Source organism: Myotis myotis, unplaced genomic scaffold (assembly GCF_014108235.1).
Source record: "Myotis myotis isolate mMyoMyo1 unplaced genomic scaffold, mMyoMyo1.p scaffold_m19_p_1, whole genome shotgun sequence".
Taxonomy (NCBI): domain Eukaryota; kingdom Metazoa; phylum Chordata; class Mammalia; order Chiroptera; family Vespertilionidae; genus Myotis; species Myotis myotis.
In genome coordinates this window covers 138,982,237-139,004,015 of record NW_023416313.1, presented here as the reverse complement: position 1 = coordinate 139,004,015, position 21,779 = coordinate 138,982,237, and the positions used below count along the sequence as shown (strand labels likewise).

General features: G+C 38.9%; 1 pseudogene; it reads right to left on the bottom strand.

The window, feature by feature from the left end:
- Window positions 1-4,008: 4,008 nt before the first annotated feature.
- Window positions 4,009-4,753, bottom strand: LOC118671492 (annotated as a pseudogene).
- Between the last annotated feature and the right edge of the window lie 17,026 nt (window positions 4,754-21,779).

Below are 21,779 nucleotides of genomic sequence, written 5' to 3'. Positions count from 1 at the left end.
AAAATGCCAAGGACTGAAGACAAAGAGAGAATCTTAAAAGCAGCAAGACAAAAGCAGTTAGTTACCTATAAGGGAGTGCCCATATGACTGTCAGCTGATTTCTCAACAGAAACTTTGCAGGCCCAAAGGGAGTGGCAAGAAATCTTCAAAGTGATGAGGAGCAAGGACCAACAACCAAGATTACTCTACCCAGCAAAGCTATCATTTAGAATTGAAGGTCAGATAAAGAGCTTCACAGACAAGAAAAAGCTAAAGGAGTTCATCATCACCAGGCCAGTATTACATGAAATGTTGCAGGGTATTCTTTAAGAAAAGGAAGAACGAGAAGGAGGAAAGATAAAAAATATGAATAATAAAGTGACAATAAATAAATAGCTATCGACAAGTAAATCTAAATACCAAAATAAATGAACAAGGAATCTAATGAACAAAATAAACTAATAAATAAAATAGAACCAGAGACATAGAAACATGGAACAGACTGATGAATCTCAGAGAGAGAAATGGGGCAGGAAGAGATTAAACAAAGAGCTTATATGCATATATGCATTACCTATGGACACAGAAAATAAGGTGGTGAAAGCCTGGGATGGGGCAGAAACTGGGTGGAGGAGAGCAATGGGGGGAAAAGTGGGACATCTGAAAACTCTCAACAATAAAGATTAAAAAGAAAAGAATATGTGAGTAAGACCATATATGGCCTACAAATCCTAAAAATATTTACTATCTAGTCCTTTACAAAAGTATTTGGAAATCTCTGTTCTAACAGATAATCTTAACTACGATAGATATGTTTAGCAAGTGTAAGTGAATAATATATGTGGAGTGTCAGAGATATTTAGATTTTCCCTGGGGTTATATAGCATTTACTAAGATTAAAATGTTATTATATAACCAAATTATAATTTCTTATATAAATTGAAATGTTACTAAAATATATATAAATGAGGTATATCTGATATCTGATGCCAGCAAATTGTTAATCGGGATTTTTTGCTTTTGTTTTTAAGCCTGGCCTAAGAGGATGATCACTAGGACCAAGCATCCATACACAGATGCCTCAAGTATGTTATTGCCAAACTAACCTCATTCAGGGCTGGGTAGATGCACAACTTTGGGGGACACCAGTCACGTTTGGGTTCTATGAGTATGAGTTAGGCTGTGGAGTTGCCTTTTGAGCAAAATACAGTAGGAATGAAGCCCCCTGCATTATACAGCATGATGGTCCTGACTCAAGTTCCTTTTTAAGTGGAATTTAAGTTGGTAAATAAGAAAAATAACTTACACAATGTATTTTTATTTTGACAGACTATTTGACAAACTTCCCCCTGGTACTTTCTTGTGAAGAAAGAGAAATATAGTTTATATGGTAACAGAATTTTAAAAGGTTGAGTATTTTTTCCAAGGATTACACATCATAGACTGATTGCTGCCAGTGGGTTGGGGGGCCAGAGCAGTAGGACTAGCGGCTTACCACGAGGCAGTTATCTTAGTCCAGAAAAGCTCTACCTAGTTTTAATTTATGATCAAAATGAGAACATGGATGCTATGCTTATCAAATTTGCTTATGACATAAAGTTGGAAGGCCTAGAGGATATTTGGCATAGTTTCCAAATAACAAATTTTAACAACGGGCAAAAACTAAGCAAAACAATCATAATAGAAATCAGTCTTTTGCATTAAGGAACCCTCATGACTCTCTTAATATTGATACTCGTGTTTGATTCTTGAACAGAATGTATTTTGGGTGAGAAAGACTCAAGGAATTTCAAAAAGATTGGGATAAGTATGGAGAACAGTAGTTATTCTTAAATAATCTACTTATTTTTTTCTTTTTTAAAGTAGAAGAGTGTAGGTTTAATACACTCTTTTCCAGAGGTAAAAATGCAAGGCAGGCCCTAGCCGGTTTGGCTCAGTATATAGAAGGACTCAAGGGTCACGGGTTGGATTCCAATCAAGGGCACATGCCTGGGTTATGAGCTCAGTCCTCAGTAGGGAGCATGCAGGAGGCAGCCAATCAATGATTCCCTCTCATCACTGATGTTTCTATCTCTCTCTTCCTCTCCCTTCCTCTCTGAAATCAATAAAAATTTATTTTTAAAAAATGTAAGGCAGGATTTAACTCAGAAGTTAAAACAAACAAATGGTCTCAAGCCAGGTTTGTTTGTTTTATTTACCACCCTCTTCCAGTGTGCTTTATCTAACCTTTTGGATTAGTTGCTCACATTGAAAAGACACAAGATTTAACATAAATATCTGGATTATCAGCTTCTCTTGAATCACAGGATCTTCTGGCTTCATGTAGTCCCCACCGTCCCCACCACCCCCTATTGTGTCACACCTAGCCTGCTGTATTCACTGTATCTAGGTGCCTGGCCCTTGGTATCTCAATCTGTGTGATTCCTGTAAAAGAAAGTGATGAAGAAATTCTGAAAAAATAGACTCTGTCTCCAAAAGTAGGAGGTGTGCCTTAAGAAATGTCGAGCTTCCTTCCTGTCAGGGAACGCAGCATGGCTGAAGCATGACTGTTCCAGAGAAGGTTCTTGCATGACACTGGAAGTGAGGGTAGGTTGATGTTTATAAATTTCTTTCTTTTTTTTTAAAGAGATTTCAGTGCTGTTTGCTTAACTTATTTTTATTCTAATGGCTCTTAAACATCCATGAAAATCATGCTTACTAGTTAAAGTCTTATGTTTTACCTCTGATTTGTATAAATTCCAAAGATATTATAAAATTAAATCCTAAACTTGTTGCTGCCAACATCTCCATAAAAACTTTTAAAAAACAATCAAATCTTTGTTTTTATATTGTCATATTTTGAGTGCTTATGATGTGAAGACACAGGCTATATTTATATCTCATCAGCTACATAGTTTTGGATCAACACTTAGCACTGTGCTTAGTTGGAACTCTAAATTTAGGGATGATTCCCTTGGTCCAAGATTCCCATGAAACTAGGTCACTCACAACCAACATTTAAAGAAAAAACAAGGATATGATACTAATTGTGCCAATTCATCCCAATTATGAATTTTGAAGAGCTGGTATATACTATTTGAGATTCAGGTACATACATGTAGGTTCTTCTTTCAAATGGAAAGCTCTGACTCATAAATGAAGTCAATGGGTATTTGTACGAAGTGCTTAATGAGTGGCCACCATTGTCCAACAAAAGATGTACAAGATCAAGTCCTTGGGAGCATAGTCCCTCATTAAAGACAAGTTCTAAACAGTAGAAATAATTAAAAGTGATAAAAATAGTGTATAACCACATATACTACAGACTGTAGGTACAATAGACATTTGGAGAAGGGAAAGGCTAACTGTAGAGCTTTGTCACCATCAATTGTCTTCTTTTGAAATATGTATTGTAGTTAAACTGTTTATCTTTAGCAAGAACCTTAAAAAATACTTCTGAGGAAGTTTCCCCTCACCTGGAGATGGTTTATAAATATAAAGCAATGTAAGGAAATAAGTCATATGGAATTTCAAATCTAAATCCTTATTTACTTTAATTTGGACAAAGAAAATGGGCTAGGGAGTTAGATTTAGGTGCTATTATATCCAATCTACAAATCTTGTTTCATTGAACACTTTCTAAGCATTTGGTCAAGCTTGACATATTATAGTTCCAATCTGAATTCTCTAATTTTACACAAACAACAGTTGAAAGAAAAAAATGTCAAATATCTCTGAAATTTTCAGTTAAAAACCTGGGTTTTTAAATGCTATTGCAGATATCCAGTATTTGAAACACAATTGTCTCAACTTTTATTCTCCTAGTTTCTATGCCTTTAAACCTCTGACAGTGTTAACATTTAAAAATTATCTCATTCTACATATTGGTTTTCGTACCTCAATGTTCTTGTTTGTTTGTTTGGTTTGGTTTTGGTTGGTTTTTTACTGGCAATAAATCACCTTCAACCCCAAATACCCAAGACAGTGGCTGAAGGGTAATTTTTATTACTTTTATGTACAGAAAACTCAACAGTGTGCACTTAGCCCAGCTTAGGGCCCGCTGCCTCCCCAGTGGCATTGGATCTCATCGCATCTGTCCTTGTAATTGGTCCCGATGCCTCCACCAGCTTAGCCAGAGCTCCCTCTTCCCAGATAACCTGTGTGAAGGCCACGGTGGTGCGGGTCTTCCTGTGGCCGAGCCGCCCCAGCCTGGCCTTCCCCTGCTAATGCGGTTGAGGACCCCATTTTCCGGTACAGGGTGAGCAGGAAGAGCCCCAGCCCAATGGGGTTCACGCTGTGTGCTATCACCACCAGCTGGCCATGTGTTCTCTACCAGGGTGCTGATCCTGAGAACCCTGCTCCAAGGACAGGGGGGCTCTGGGTGGGGACATCCCCTTGGCCGGCAGCTGTTTTCGCAGCCCAGGCCAACCACCTCTGCTTCTCTTGCTTTGCCTCGGGGCTGTCCTTGTGGGGCAGCTTCAGCTGTTGCATAGCCCTTTGGGGTCCAAGGCCTGGGAAAACTGGCTAATGCACTAGGCACTTTCAGACGCTTGTAGAGAACAGCCCTTTGTCGCTGCAGCCAAATGTAGCAGGGCCATTTGGCAATGCAGGTGAGGTCCCTCTTGGGCTGGAAGTCCTGTCCAGAGGTGAGGTCCCTCTTGGGCTGGAAGTTCTGTCCAAAATTCTTGGGCCATTTCTCAAACAGGGGGTTGACCACCTCCTTGGCCACCTGCTTCTTCACAACAGCAGGGGCCAGGGCCACCTTCTTCCCCTGAGCCTGTCTTCCTTTTGGCATCTTGGGTGGGGGGAGGAGAGAACCCTGCCTCAGTGTTTTAATTTATAAAACTACTAGAGGCCTGGTGCATGAAAATTCATGCACTGGAGGGGGTTTCCTTCAGCCCAGCCTGCTCCCTCTCAGAGTCCAGGAGTCCTCAGGGGCGGGAGGCAACCTGGCGATCAGGCAACTGCCGGCAGCGCAAGCCTCAGCCGGTCCTGGTTACCTGAGCCTCAGGTGGCCCTGGGAGGCTGGGCAGCTGCCATCCGAGGCTTGCCTGCACCTCGGGCTGGCCAGGGGACTGAAGGGACTGGGCGCCGCCATCTTGTGGCTGTGGGCACCACCATCTTTGAGGGCAGGGCAGTCAATTAGCATATTCCCTCCTTATTGGCTGTGAGCGCCTCCATCTTTGCGATGGCGTAGGGTCAATTAGCATATTCACTCTTTATTAGATAAGATGTGCTATTTTTAGCATGGTAATCTAATCAACAGGGCATACTTCTACCAGGTTACAATAATTATAAAGCATCTTTTATAGTAGAATCAACATTAATTTTTTATAATGTAATAAATCATGATAAAAATGGAATAGAGTATATACAAGGAGATCAAAGCTTGGGATGCTTTTATATGGTGCCTTAAAATCAACACTTAAAAAATGATTTACTTGCCAATTCATTCAAGAAGTTATTGATATGGTTTTTATGTTGTGATGTTCTCTTAGCTGGTCTTTATCAAGCAAGTTCCACATGCAAGACCCTGAGCCAAGTGTGTTTGAATAGTTCACGGGAAATGGAGTATGGAGCTCGGCAGATGCCCACTAGGGAACACTGCCAGTCACAGCCCGTGGGGAAAGCCTGGATGCCTTTCCACACAGTAACAACCATTTCTTGTGCAGAAAGGACTGATCTAATCAGGAAGATACACTCCTATAGAGAGGTGGGTGGATATTTACAAGGTAAACACATAGGTCTATCTAGAAACAAATATTTACATGGAGAGAATGCTAGTAATTGTTAGATACTGGGAAGTTTTATTGAAGTATAATATACGTGCAAAAATTGTAGGTGTAGAACTCCATGAATTTTTAAAAACTACTTATATAATCAGCACCAGTTCAAGAAAACAGAATCTTATCAGCACTCCTAAAGCTACTTCTTCCACCTTGAGGGTAAGTCCCCTTTCTATGGCCTAACAGCATGGCGTAGCTCTGCCTGTTTCGGAACTTTACATAAATCGAAACATTCTGTGTGTACCATTTTTTGTCACTTACCATTTCGTTGGTGAGATTTAGCCACGTTGTAGTTAGTTGTAGTTCTTTCATTGTCATTTGGTCTTTAATATGCTTTGATTTATGTATGCATTCTGTTGTTTGGGGAAAATTTCTAGTTTGGGATTCATACAATAGTGTTGTGTGAACATTCTTGTGCATGTTTTTAGGTTAATAGATGTACGTGTTTCTATTGGCTCCTTCCTGAAGGAGGAGATGCTGGCTCAAAGGCACACTTATTCGGATTTAGTGGACGGTGCCAGTTTTCAGTGTGGCTGGACCAGTCTTCATTCACTGGCCAAACTGAGAGCTGGTCCACATAGCTGCAGGCACTTGGTCCTTTCTGTCCTTTGCATTTTAGCCATTCCAGAGGATATATAGTAGCTTCTCATTGTTTTAATTTGCATTTTCCTGATGACCACTGTGATGAATGTGAAAGCACTGCCACAATTGTCAGATCCTCATACTAATTTATATCGATGAGGACACTGGGCTTTAGTGGATTTGCAATTTACTCAAATTCACTCAGATTAGACATGGTAAACCAGCATTAGAAATGATAGGTTTTTCTCATTAATTGGGCACATAATAATAGAATTTTAGAGTCAGAGGGTAGTTTTGAGATCATGCCATCCAAAAGCTTCTCACAGATGAAGCTGAGACCCAGAGAATTGGCTGTGTTAATCACAGCAGGCACTAGGTCACATTTCTTTTGGTTTTGTCTGGTGGAATACACTGGCCTAAACATCCGGATTTGATTCTGGATTCTACTGCCTACCAGCTGTGTGGTTGAGTCAAGTCACCTGCTTTCTCTGAGCATTTATTCTTTAATGACAGGTATTATCTACTAAAAATATTTTCTTATGTGTTTATAACCACCCAGAAGACAATTATGATAAAAAGTGCAACTTTCTGTGGCTTATAGCTGACACAGACTTGAGTGGTCTCCAACTGCCTGTCCTCCCTCTGTGCCAGGAAGGCTGGTCTCCAGCGAGGCTCAGCAACTGGACCCTGTTCTCATTTTACGACTCATAATTCATTGATCTACCCAGTAATTAGCTCCACCTGAAAACCCATAGCACCTCAACTTTACATGACCCAAACCCACGTCTTTCCACCTCACCAAGTCCTACTTGTAAACCTGTTTCTCTTCTTTCCTAGACGTAGTTAATACCCCCTGCATTTATGTCTTCTTTACTCCACTCATTACTCTATACATCATTGCATCATTAGTCATCACCATGCCACCTTCTATGGGAAGTTTTTTCTAACAGGGTCCATGCTCCAGTCTCTTTCCCCACTAATCTATCCTCGGCTATCTTGAAGTCTTTATCTTTCTATATTCTGATATGACCATGCCATAATCTTGCTAAAAGATTAGACATATTTCTCTTAGACATAGAAAAGGACATATTTGATGACTGTCTGTGGATTCTGAGATGAAATCCAAATTCCAGAGCTTGGCATTCAAGGTCTTTAGAACCTGGGTTTAATTTCCTGATGGTCATTTTGCTTTGCTGCTTCCCCTCCCTGTCCCCTACAGACCCTGTCTGCTCCCTAACCATGCTCCCTTCCCTGCATGAAACATACGTGCTCCCATTCACCTCAGAAACTGCAGATCCGGAAATCCCTTTCCACCTACACCTGTTAAATTCCTGCTGATTTCCTCATCCATGAAAGCCTTCTCTTATCCTCCCTTCCATTGGCCCAGGTCATCTTTGTCACCTCATCTCTGCTTTCACATCATCCTCACACAGTTCTACTGCAGCATTTCTCAGGTGGGACCCTAGTCACCTGTTTGTACATCTGTCTTCTCTGCTTCAGGCTCCTCAAGCATCAGGACTGGATCCATCCACTGCTCTATCTCCTGTGTTGAATGAACACAGATGCTCAGTGACTATTTCTTAAATGTATACATGAATTTATTAAATTTGAAGAGGTAAAATAAAAGGCTTTTTTTACTAGTGAAATACCAAGATGCTACCTTCCTCCTTTGTTATTAATATGCTTGTTTTATTTCTTTTCTTTCTTATCATCAATATTTCTTATCTAGGTGTTTGCGATAATGGCATTTTTGTATACACTTTGTGTCATCTATTTGCAATTATGATATAAAAAATCTGAAGTTCGTGTGAAACTCCTTAAAACTTTAAATTTGCTATTATAGATTAATATCCTGAAATCTAATTTATCTTAAAAAAACAAAGGCCTAGCCAGTAGCCAGGGTAGTGTCTATAACCCAGGATAGTGTACTCTCCTCATTGCCCTCTTCAGTCATGGTCTGCACCTCTTTCCATTTTGCAGTGTGTAAACTGATCCACTCAATTATGTAATGATGAGCACGTGACTGATCATACTGTTGCTTTTAGAAAAATCTGGAAAATACCCCCAAATCTGGCATAGGAAACCAAATACATGTTAAAATTAGAAATAATATATGCCTAGGCAAAACAAACCAAAACCCACAAGTAAACCTTCTCCGAAATATAAAGCCCCAGATGGTTGTTAACCATTTTTCTAGAAAATAAAAACAATTATAAAAGACTCAATTAGTCACAAATGTATACATGCTTCACCCTTTCCTTAAAGTATTTTATGTGGACACAGTCATCATGTAAAAAAAAAAATAGCTTTTAATGTAACCTTTAAAACTTGAGAATGCTGATTTTTAAGTACGGTGCTATACAAATACATTATAAAAACTAGGTGGTGGCACTCTCAAGAGAGAAGAGTCTTTTTTTTTTCAAATCCTCACCAAAGGATAAGTTTTCATTGATTTTTAGAAATAGAAAAGAGAGAGAGAGATAGAGAGAGAGAGAGACATCAATCAGTTGCCTTCTGTATGTGCCTCCACCGGGGACTGAACCCAAAACCTAGGCATGGGCCCTGACCGGGAATTGAAGGCACAAGCTTTTGGTGTATGGGATGATACTCCAACCAACTGAGCCACCAGGCCAGGGCAAGAAAAAAGAATCTTGACGATCTTTACAATAATTAGGTGAACAACAATGCACTAGAAAAAGTTCACTGAAATTTTCCAAAATGGTTTTCTTCTTCCAATATTCCAGATTTTACAAATCAGTTCTAAAGAATAGTCATGTACAGAACAAAGAAAAGGAACATTTTGAGGCACATCACAAAAGGAAAAATTAACAAGGATTAAACATTTTTTACACTTGGTTCAAAAGTCCTCACTTAAGTAATGCTAAATTATTGTATGAAGCCCACGTTGGTAACTACTTTCCATAGCCACATTATCCAGGATTATTGGCATTAAATTCTAAATTAGCATTAGCTGACTGTTATTGTTTATAAATTAATTTTTTTCTGTTCCTGTGAGTTCCATGGATTAAATTGTGTAATCTCCCTTCTCCTGAGGGATGGGGGTTGGGTGTTACAGTTAAATTAACTGTGGCCTAGAAACTGAAGACTTTAGGAACAAAATGTGATTTGCCAGGAAGTGGCTATGACCTTAGGTGAGTCACTCAACTTCTGCTGACCCTCCTTTAAAGGAGATGGAACTAGGTGATGTGTGAGGTCTTTTCTAATTCTAACAGTAGTTGATTTCTTGGGCCCCTATGAACGAGATTATGCCTTATAGCATGCAGCTGTTCGAGACCTAGTCCTTTCTCTACCATTTTTGCATTAAGATTCTTCTAGTTGACAGTGACTGAATGTATCTCAAACAGCCTGAAACCCAATAGATACTTTATTGGTGACAAAACAGAAAAGTCTAGACGTGTATCTAGGTTTCAAAGTCTGGGGGGTCCAAGTGCCCCTAATGTGTCATTGAAATCCAGTTTCTGACGGTGTTTTTCTCAGCACTTGGACCTGGCTTCACTCTGAGGCAGGATCTCTTCAAGTGGTATTCTCTGGTGGTTCCAGACTTGTCACCTTTACAAGCAACACCAGTGGGGGGGAAGGGGGGAAGCATATTTCCAACCCAAATCCTGAGCCTCCCCTGGGGCTGAAGCGCATGAGTGAGGTGGGGCATTTCCACCTGCGTACAGAGAGGTGGTTCCCCAAGTTGGAGTTAGAATTTGCATAACAAGGGAAATGGATGCTAAGCAGACAAATGTCAACAAATGTCCCCTGCCACTATGCAATTTGGGTGGCTTCTTTATGTATTTTTGACTTTGCACACTGCCAGCCCCTCCGATAGCAAGAACTGTGTTTATTCATGCTGTGTTCCCACTCAGAGCTATCACTGTTTGAGGTGAGGCAAAGTAGATATTGCAGCCAGCTGTCAGCTGCAGGGACTGCAGGATCCACCATAACATTTGAGCCCAGGCCAGGCTCTTCCCTGGCTGCCCTTTGCCAATGACTGTGTACAGCAGGGCTTTAGGGCCTGGCTGTTTCTGCCCAACACTGTCCTCCCCTAAGGGGCAGTTTTTAATTGTAAGCTTCCCCTTGGGTTGGCCAACACTCTATTAGACATGCATGGAGTCTAAGGCTCTCCCAATCTGCTTCCTCCCACCTTCCCTTCATACTTCCAGGTCTGCATCTTATCTGAAAGCTTTCCCTGTCCAAGTCCACTTCTGCTTCCTTCCCCTTACCTAGGACAGTGTTGCAGTGGAGGGGAACACCCTGATGGCCGGTCATTCAGGTCTTCAAGAAGTCATTCAGGACTTCGAAGTGCTGAGTGGGAGATGGGCACAAGGATAATGCATTTATATATTTGTTGTAATTAGATTGCACTGTGACATTAGAGAAGAATAATGAAAGACCAAGGGCAATTAACAAACTGAAACCTGAGAAGTCCACAGGACCTCCTGGGCAGCTTAAAAAGGCAGTCTTCATCTTCTGCAGTGGGAAAGCAGAAAAAGCCCCAAACCAAACTCCGGACTTGAAATCACTGAGTGCTCAGCCGAGGCAGGTCCAACGATCAGGTGCTAGTTAGGAAGGTCCGGATGGAAGGGATGGGGCAAAGAGTAGCTATCCCCAAAGATGTGGCTCTCCATACTTCTTTGAATCTTCAGAGCCTGTGTAGGGGGCTGCTCATCCCCATTAAGAGATAGAACTCTCCCCTGGTGGGAAGACACTGCTTCTACCACATCTGGCTGCCATGTTGATAACTAGGATCAAGTCTCAGCATAGCCCAACTAGACATGTACTGAGTTTGATAATAGAGAAAGCAATCACATCCTAATTTTGCTACAAAAAGTACTCAGCATATCCAACAGAAGCTGGGGGAGTCCCCTTGGGATTAGATTTTCAGGGTGCTTAAAGGGGGCCAGAACATAAGACTCGAAGATTTGTTGACTTGGGATACTCTCTTGGAATATAGGATTTCACCTTGGCAAGGTTACATGCAGCCTTTGATTTGGCAAAATATACATTCACAGTTTTGCCCCAGGGCTATGTAAATTCTATCATAATATAGCCCTAAGAGACCTGGACCATCCAGAATCCTTCAGATACCACATTTATTCATTTTGTTGAATACTACGTGGCTCAGGCATGTTGAGTAGGAAGTTACTAGCATACTGCAAGCCTTGTTAAGACACGTACTCCAGAGGATGGGAAACAACCCATATGAAGATCCAGGAGCCTGTCACATAAGTAAAGTTTTAGGGACCCAACAGTCAGAGACCCACTGTGACATCCCCTCCAAAGTGAAACAAAAGCAAATTGCTGCATCCTGTACACTCTACAACAAAGAAAGGAACGCAAAGCCTGGTAAGAGTCTATGGATTCTGGAGGCAACACATTCGTACCTAGAAATGCTGCTTTGGCCCAAATACCAGGATAGGTAGGGCTCTGTAGTCCAGACTGCATTTGCAAGCAGCCCTGCTGCTCGGACCATATGATCAGGCAGGCTCTATGATTTTGAAGATGTCAGTGGTGGACAAGATATAGTGGAGTTATGCAAACCCCAGTTGGAAAATCTCAGTGCAGGCCCCTGGGGTTCTGAAAGAAGTCCAAGCCATCTGCAGCAGAGAAACATACACTTTGATGAACCGTCAAGACCAGTGGAGATGAGGACTGAGGGCCAGGGGAATGTGGAGTGGAGAGTAGAGAAGGGAACAATAAATACCAGCTGCAAGGAAGACTATTTTTCGTTTTAGGAAGAAAGACCCACTGGTGTCCTGGAGGACTGCTCGATCGCCCTTCAGCTGGGAGGAACGCGGAGAGCTGAGAGCCTGCGGTGGCGGTGCCTTCAGAGTGTGTCACAGGTTTGAACCAAGGCCACACCCTCCCCTGGTGGTCCTCACAAAACAACTAAGCACGGTGTGGCCACCAGGACTGAACACTTCTGCCCAGTGTGGATCCCTCTAACACGCAAATCTAACACCCCGCCAAACCCCAACCCCTGTGTTTCACAGTCTGAATCCTCTCCCTGCTTAATTTGGCTTCCTTTCACTCTCCATTCACAAATCCCAGATTTATATCCTGGTCTAAAGCCCTTCCTTGCCCAGTCCTGCTTCCTCTCTTTATCTTTCCCAGGCATGACCATCTCTCCCCATCCCACACCGCCCCAAACCCCTTTCACTCCCATCTTCATCTTAGCATGTAATTCCCAGTCATAATAACCAAGTAACTTGATACAAATTCTGATTGGAGCCCTGGCTGGGTAGTTCTGTCAGTTAGAGCACAGTCCCAGTACACCAAGGTCATGGGTTTGATCCTTGGTCAGGGCACAATGAATGCATAAATAAGTTGAACAACAAGTCAATGTTTTCTCTCTCTCTCTCTCTCTCTCTCTCTCTCTCTCTCTAAATAACCTCTGGTTTTGGCTAACGTCCACACGGCCCACCTGCTTCCAGAGCCCTTGACCTTTCCTCCAGCTTGATGTAGGGAAATGGCTCACCAGTGGCCCCTTTCAGTAACACCAGAAGTTTGCTGCAATGACTCTCAGTTTAGCCTCATTTCTGGAAACTCTAGTGCGAGCCATAGCTCTGTGTGAAAATAAAGCTTGGTGTCCTTGCTCCCTTCCTGTTTTATCTTGCAACTGGTCTCTGTCAAAGGAGTTTCTGAGTAAGTGGTGAAAAGGGCATCTGGCGCACAGAAGGGTGTGCACCTGAGGAGTATGGCTACACTGAACGCTAAGCATAGATTTGCATCCTTAGATCACGTGTTCCCCGTGTTATTCTGAAGTTAAAGTTTCCAAATATTATTTCAAATAATATGTTAGTCTCTTCCTCTGTCTCAACAGTACCTCTGCTAGAACTTCAAAGATTTGTTCTCACTGATATTGAAGGAACCCTAATTTCAAGAGAGGGATCTGGTTTCCTTTTTCTCCCCTCCCTCTTTATTTTTCTACTAGTTTCAGCCTTTTCCTTAACTTTGATTAAGCCATCTGTGAGTTCGGAAGGCTAAGAGAATTTTTCTTTTAAAAAAGAAAGCTTGCCTACCAGCCAGTTTTCTCTTTTCCCCCAAGCACTAACAGTCTAATCTTTTTCCCATTTAAAATGAGAAAGAGTTTAGTAAGAAATTGACTTGATGTTAGGACAGGAGCTTCAGGAAGCTCTAATCTCAGTGACAGCCCACCCGCTCCGGCCGCCTCCGCACTGAACAGGTCCTGCCTCTGGCCCTGCAGCCAGGAACGAGCCTCTGAAGCACGTGTGTGTGCACGCCTGCTTTCGGTTTCTCTTCTGTACTTTCCGGATCTTGAGTCTTTGTAATGTAGTCTCTACTCTTTTTAGAAGAAGAACTTTGAAAGGGAATCAAACTTCGGTTGCCTTTGAAATATTTGATTTGGCTTTACCATCGGCGCAGCACCCACATTGGTAATATATCAAAATGCTTTGAAATTTTGAGTCTTTAAAAAATGTCTTGTTTTTTCTTTTCATAGGGAGAAATCAATAACATAACTTTTTTAGACTAATCGGGGGCGATTCTTGCCTCAGAAAAAAAGATAGAATTATAGTGATCTATGACATTGTTGGCTACCAGCGCCCCTCCCGCTTTAGGGTCCCTCATGGTCCCCTGAAGAGCGTGTTGAAACTCAGCTTTCCCGGCTGCACTCTGTCATTTCCTCAGTGGAGGGGTGAGGACTCTGCTCTTCTAACAGGTTTCCACGCTGGTGATGCTGCCGGCCTGGGGACTAATATGCTCTGAGAACCATTGAGCGATACTGTCACTATCACTTCCCAATGGAATTTTTTAAAAACATCTAAAATTTCTATGAGCATTCCTAATTGAAGTAGAGTGTCATGGACATTTATATAATAACTTAATTGATTTAATAGGGCAAATAAAAAAGCCTGATGTATTTTAGGACAAATAATTAAGATATGAGAACTGTCATTTATCTTCTCAAGCTGATTGGTGGCAATACATTCCTTTGTTTCTTACAGGAAAAATACACACAGCCACCTATTTATAAAACAGTAACTGGCAACTACAAATATAAGCTGTTTTAGTTGTCTTCATTTTTCTTTAGTTGTCTCAAATATGTACTCGAGACTGTGTAATTTATAAAGTTTTTCCATCTGTCAAAATGTGGCTAATCACATGTACTTTATAGGGTTGTTATGAGGGTTAAAAGAGTATGTACAGAACACCTAACATAGTGCCTGACTAGTAGCAGATTATCAGAAATACTAATTTTTTATTTTCATTTCTTTACCCATGTTAATGCCATTAATTCTTTGTGGGTATTTTTAAATAATAGGGCGTTCCAAAAATGTATTCACAAACTTTGAATAATTGTAAAGGTAATGTTTATAAAAATATATTTCATTATCAAAATTGAGCTATCAGCTGTTAAAGTGTGTATACATTTTTTGGGAAATATAAATTGCATGCTGAAAAATAAGAGAAACAAGAGAGGGAGGGAGGTACAAATTATTTTAATATGTGATTATTTTCCATTAGATATTAAGGAAATGGGGATTTTTTTTTTTTTACAAAATAAGAATACTTTCAACAATAAAGAAAATTTTATAAAAATTATTAAAAAGTAGAAATAATACCTTCAATGCAGACTAGGCATGCTATTTTAGACTATTATTGTCAACTCAAATTTTTTTATTCATACTATTCCTAGATCCATGTAATAGCATCAGTAATAGATTCTACCTGGAGGTGTGTTTGCATGTCAGGCACTAGGATGAATATTTTGTTGTTTACCTTATTTCATTCCTATAACGACCTTGCGAGTTGCCTTTTCTGATTTTTGCAGACATTTGTTTGATCCTGTTTCTTCTTATCTGTGACGAAAACTCCATGCGAGCAGCATCTTTGTTTCTATCCTGCTGTAGCCCCATGGCTTACAAAAACAATGTTTGGCATAAAGTAGTTGCTCAAGGAGTATTTTTTGAAATAAATTCATGCACCAATGAAAGGAAATAAATGAAATGAATTCTTCCCTGAAAGGTTAAGTACTTTGCCTCGAGTCCTGTCCAGGTTAAAATCTAGGGGCACTGACTCGTTTTCCCTCTCCTGAGCCCTAACATGCTCTGCAGAAATGGGCCTTTCGAAACTATTATTAGAATATCTGAGTTTCTTTCTAACTTCCGAATGGTAACAGTGGTATATGACATTGAAATGTGCTGGAAAGAAACCTGGAGTTCAGATAGAAGTTTAAAATAAGTTCAAATTGAAGGTTGAGGGTCTTTGGTAGGAAATGGTTGGAGGGAGCAAGTTATTTTATGGGTATATCTTGTCTTTGTGCAGAATCAGGTGGTAAATGGTAAGACAACTGAGATCACCAATAGGAGGTTCTCTTCATTCTCAAACTGTTGAATACCTGCAGTCATTCCCTCAGTGAAAGGTGTGTTGAGGCTTCCTAGAGTCCATGTTCATTCTATATCCCACAAAGTATAAACATAGTAATGGGATCACCTTAATCCTTAATCTCCCTCCCTCATATTCTGAATATTGGCCAAAGGAACAATAGTTGACCACATTACTATTAATAAATAATATCTTCATCTTTGCCTGGGTTTAATTTTTTTGTCATTAGTCAAATGGATATTACACTTCTCAATACAAAAATTCTTATACTGAAATTCTTTAAAAAATATCATCTTCCTTTTAACAAAAGGAAAAATGTCATCACATTTTACTCCTATATCTCTTTCCTTTTGTCTTTGATGTCAATCAGAAAGGCATCTTTACCAGATTCAATGGTGCATACTTCAGAATATGGTTATTATATGTTAAATATATACTGTTGGAAGCTAATCCTCATTAACTTCAATGAGGAGTTACTACTAATATTTTAGTTTCAGATTAAGTGGATTAATTTTTGTCTCTTAATTTCAAGTGGATTTTGAATTGAACTGTCCCCTTCTTCTATAATAATAGAACTCCTGATTTTTATCTGGCCACATGACTCTTTGAAATGTGGACTTCATTAGCCAGATTACCTTGCAGCCATTCATGGCAAAGTAACTAAGTTTTGCTAAATGAGATGTGAGGGTAGTATGTGCTACTTCCCAAACATATTCTTAAGGGGATGACCATGCCCTCCTCTCTCACTCCTACTACTTTATCTCGATGCCTATAGTACAAATGTGGTAGCTTATCATCTCTGACTATATTAGTTCAACATCCTTGGCATGGTGGAGCATCACGGTAGAAGGAGTCCAGGTCTAGGCATGATAATATAGAGTACATCTGCCTTAGACCATCTACTCTGAAACATTTACATGAGAAATAAGTGAACTTCTATATTATAAAAGCAATTACTAATTTGTTTTGGTTAAAGCCTAAGTGACTTCATAAACAGTGCATTTTAGTTCTATAATGTTCAATACTTCTGTTTAGAAAAGTTAAAAATGAGGAAGTCATCATAAGCCAAGATCTTTGGCAACAAGGAAATTTCCAAGTGAAAATATTTTGTGTCATTCCACAAAATAAGAGTGCCAAAACATTGACATTTGAACAATTGATTTAAATGTTTTCCCTTGTGTATAAGTTATAATTCTTCCTCACATTTATAGCTTGCTTTGACTGTGACCACACAGATCATTTTTTTTAGGAGAAATCATTTCTCAGTCAAAATAAATAAAATCAAAAGTCATGTTGGTGTCTTAGCATTGTGAAATGATACCCAGATAACATTTATCAGATGTATATACTTTCTTTATTCCCCTGAGATACAAACACTACAAGGTTGTCCCTGTAAATAAGTCAGCCAAGAAGCTGCTGCTTCTAGGAATTTCATCAAAATGTGCCTGACAGTTGGAAAAGATTATTTTAAGTTTTATTTTACATGATTAATTCTTCAGTAGTTTGCAATCTCTCTGAGATATGCCTCTGATTGTGAGTCACTAATAACAATTATTAAACTGCAAAAGGTTGAGTTACTCCTCCTATTTGGTCCATATCTTGAGCAGCTGTCCAAGGTACTTAAATAAAATTAATTATTCAATATACTTATATTCCCTTTTTCTTTTGGATTCTAGGTTTGGGGAAAGTGATGATGCTTTGCACAATAACTCAGTTTGTATTTCTTTTGAATAAGGCTTTGAAATCCTCCAGCATGAGAAGAATCATAATAAAGAAAATATCTGTGGTGAGCCATGTTAGAAAGGTTGTGCAACACTTTGAAAACAGTGTTATGATGTTTTGCTGATGGAATAATAGGAGTGAAATTATGTCTATATAAATTATGAACTTGAAGGATATTGACTCCAACAGGCCCCTAGTGAAAACTTCATTCATGTGAATTCCTAGAAGGCGGTCATCTTGTTCTGCTAAATTATGTCTCAAGCAAGGGAGGCTCAGCACATTTAGGGGTTCTTTCTTCAGGTTCTTCTTCCTTCTACTGAACTCAATCTAGCTCCCTGTGTGTCTCATTGTTCCACCTTCTGGAGTATCACTCTGATTTTTATATTCCCATCCCTTTTTTTTGGAGTACAGAAGGAAAATTGAGTTCCTGGGCCCAGACCTTAAACATTAAGTATTTACATGTTTTTGCTCAAAATTATACACACTTCTTGGATGGCAGTATAAGAAAACACAGTAACTATTTCTGTGTTCTCATGAGATCAAAATCCTAAATACACCATTAATAATAATTAATAATTTAATAGTAAGCAACACAAAATTGCAAAGTACTTCTTTAGTTTTCAAAATAATGCAGCGAAAGGAAGGTTTAAACTTTTCCTTTTCCAGATTGGTCATACTGACAACTTGGTAGCCACACACTATTAAGACAAGGGTTCCCAAAGTGTGGGCTGACAACATTTTCAGAGTGTTCATAAGGTCAAAACTATTTTATAATAAGATTATTTTACTTTTTCATTGTGGATGGTTGAAACTGATTGTGTAAAAGCAATGGTGAGTGAAACTGCTCGGACATTAGGGTGGATCAAGGCAGTGGCACCAAACTGTACTAGGAGTCATTGTGTTTGCTCCTGCCACATTCAGGTTAAAAAGCTGCCAGTTTCATTTCAGAATGTCCTTAATGAAACCGTAAACATTTTTAACATTATTAAATCTGGACCACATGTCTTTTAAATTTTCTTTCTGATAACATGAGAAATACATATACATCACTTTTGTTACTTAGCTATAACTATCTAAAAAAGCACACAAAAAATTGTGCCATTATTGAAGTTGTAAGCTGAACTATGCTGAGTCCACATTATAGCCAACTTTAAGAAATTACTTCTTGTTGAATGTTGATGAAATAGTGAAAAAGAATACCTAGAATTAAATAACTTGCCCTTGACCACTCAGTCAGTGTGCTGCCAAGTCAGGATCTGAATCTAGAGCTCCCATCTGAACCCTTTATCATGAACACTGCGGCTCTCAAATATGGTGTCTGGGCCAACTGTGTCAGTATTAACCAGGAATTTGTTCAGAATGGAATCCTGTGAAAGTAAGGCCCAGAAATCTGTGTTTTAATTAGCCCTTTTTATGATTCAGATGTACACTAAAGTTTGAAAATCCCTTCTCTAGCTGAAGAGACATAATAGTTCAATAAAAAAAAAAAAAATGATCGACTCAGCATGTAGGGTAATAAAACCATTTGTTTGATTTGCTGAGTGATTATCCCATCCTACTGAAATTGAAAAATTCAAGTAAAAACTCATCTAATATGGTTGATTTCATTTTTGGGGAAAAAATCAGTTCAAAGCAATTAGTCACTCCTTCAATCAACCAGCCCCTGAATTAATAATTTACAATTGGTAAGAAAATTCAGTGAAGAAAAGAGTCCACTGGCCACATAAGTATGCGTACCTGGAGGAACCAAGTCAAACAAATGAAACTTCTACTTAGCACCGAGTATAATTTTCATTGAAACAATAAGTAGTATGGCTGCTGGACCTGAGGTGCAGGCAAGTGCCTACTCACACGTCAGTGACTCTGTGGGAGCTCTGAGTATGCTGACAGTAACAGAAGAAGTGAACTAGAGCCAACATCTGGGACTCCTTCATAATCACAGGTAGATTTAAAATTGTCTCCTAAAAATAAGAAATATATCAACTCCAAAATTAAATCCACTATCATGAAAAAAAATAAGCAAAAGCAATTTCAAGATTGATGTTTAAAGACAAACCAGTGTTTTGAATATGTTGAGAGTATTAGTTATTTTGCATTCAAGTCTAAGATGAGCTTTAGTTAGATTCTATTGATTTGCACATATTTTGGAATAATTATGTGTTGTGATGTGTGAATATTTTAACTAAAAATAAAACCATGGATTTCAGCCCCTTTCCCACTCACCAATTTTTTTTTTTTACAAAATAATTTCTCCTCCCCTACTGCCTACTGCTGACTTAAAAAATAGCTAAGGATTCTCCTCTCTTTGAACTAAACCTCTTCTCTTTCTAGATATATTTATAAAGTTATCTGAGAATTAGTTTAGCATAATAGCTTGAGATGGTTAGTCTTTGATATAGGTAGTATTAATATGAAAAAAATCCTCAGTAGTCTCCTTATGCATTATATATGGGCATATATATTATAAATAGTTATTTATTACATAGTCTCTCTTAATTTCTTAGTTTCTCTTCTTGAATATCAAGAAAGACTATAATGCTAAGTTTATATTATTTTTTTTCTCTTCTGATATTATTGTTTTGCTTTTGAATGGACTAGAGGACATATTAATAGCATGGCAAATTTAGCAGTAAGAGCTTGAATTCAATTTGGATTTAGGAACAAAGATGAAAATTGTTTAAATCAAATATTTAACCCCTCTACACAAGGGAAAATCTCCATCCCAGGATATGGAGAGACCTTAATCTTAGCTCATGTCTCTTTTTACAATAAAGACTCATCTCTCATTGTTGTAAATTATCACATGGAATAATTTCTACTAAAAAAATCTCTTATTGTAGCATGATCACTTCAATAACATTTCAGAGTAAAGCATTTCTTACCTTATACTATATATATATATATATATATATATATATGGCATTTTCATTCTATTCATTTTGTTTTGCTTTAACTTATCTTGATCTCCACATACTATTTTATTTTTCTTTAAATATCTGACCAAAGCAAAGCAAAAATTAGTATAATCATATTTTGTAGCTCCTCTCTTCTACCTGTATTGGCAGCTTCTGACAGCCAATGGTGAAAATTCAAAGTCAAGCCATTTAACTCTTAAGTAGATGGAAATACATTTTTACAGAATAGGTAATTTTGTCATATGAACAAAAGACACAGTTGTACACTGACACAAGGATGGAGATGTAAATATGTGATTGTGATAGCTGTTTATATATCAGATATATGTAATCAGGGTTAAAACATCATAAAATATCTACATCTCTACATACTAGTACACTGATACATAGATTTTAGAGGTGGGGACAATACAAAATGAGAAAGTTAAATGCTAACTGCAGCCCTCTTGGTTGGATGAGTGCCAAAGCAACTTTCAAAATATTTCAAAACAGCTGCCAGCATGTAAAGATTTTAACTGAAGGAGCAGAATAATGAAATCTGAATTACTAATGAGCGAATAAACTCATATTTTGCTTAAGGTCTGTAATGACATGGAGCTAAGCAGATTCAATAAAGAATTTGTCTCATACATGCAGACCAAAATTCCCAAATTATCCATGTAAGGGCAAAATTCTGAAACAGACTTACATGCATTCTAAGGTAGCCTACTGTGCAAGTCTTCTTTGAGTATTCTGTGTATTTTTATTATAGAGAAGAAAGTTTCTGGAGGACAGGAGACATAGTAATTCTCAAATATGGGTAGTTGAAAGCTTGGAAGTTTGAAGTTGAATGTGCTCATTAAACTGTATTTTAATGTTATATAGTATAATCGAAGTAGCTTCAGCATATCTTCTTTTAAATATCTAGCAACAGATCTCACTATTCTTTCAACTGGGACAATTCTGCTCTTTGGGCTTCTGAGAAAACATTGCCTTCCAAAAGGAAGGGAAGCAGGACCACATATTTCTATACCAACTATTCAATAAAATAAGTAGTTAATAAAATATAATCATTTTTATCCATAGAATCAGTATTGAGACAATGAACAAATAATGGTGATATTATCCATAAATGATGTACCATCATTGTTGATGGTACAGAAGGCCTTTACCAGGGAAAGTATTTTATAAAAAAAATCTGCTCTTTTGGCCAAAGAGGGTTTCCCACCCCTTGGCATCAGTTGGCACATGGGGACTGCCTCAGGGTCAACAGGACGGAGCTTGGAGCCACTTGCTCCAAGCCTCCATCCACTGGTTGGCCAAGGCACAGTAGCACTCCACAATGGACCAATAGTTCTGACAAATGCTATTCTATGGAAAGCCACTGCCTGCGTCTGTGTTCATCTTCAGCCGGTTTACTAGCCTTCCTTTGGCCTACAGTATGCCATCCTTGACCTGTGCAGTCAGAGGAGAACTTTTC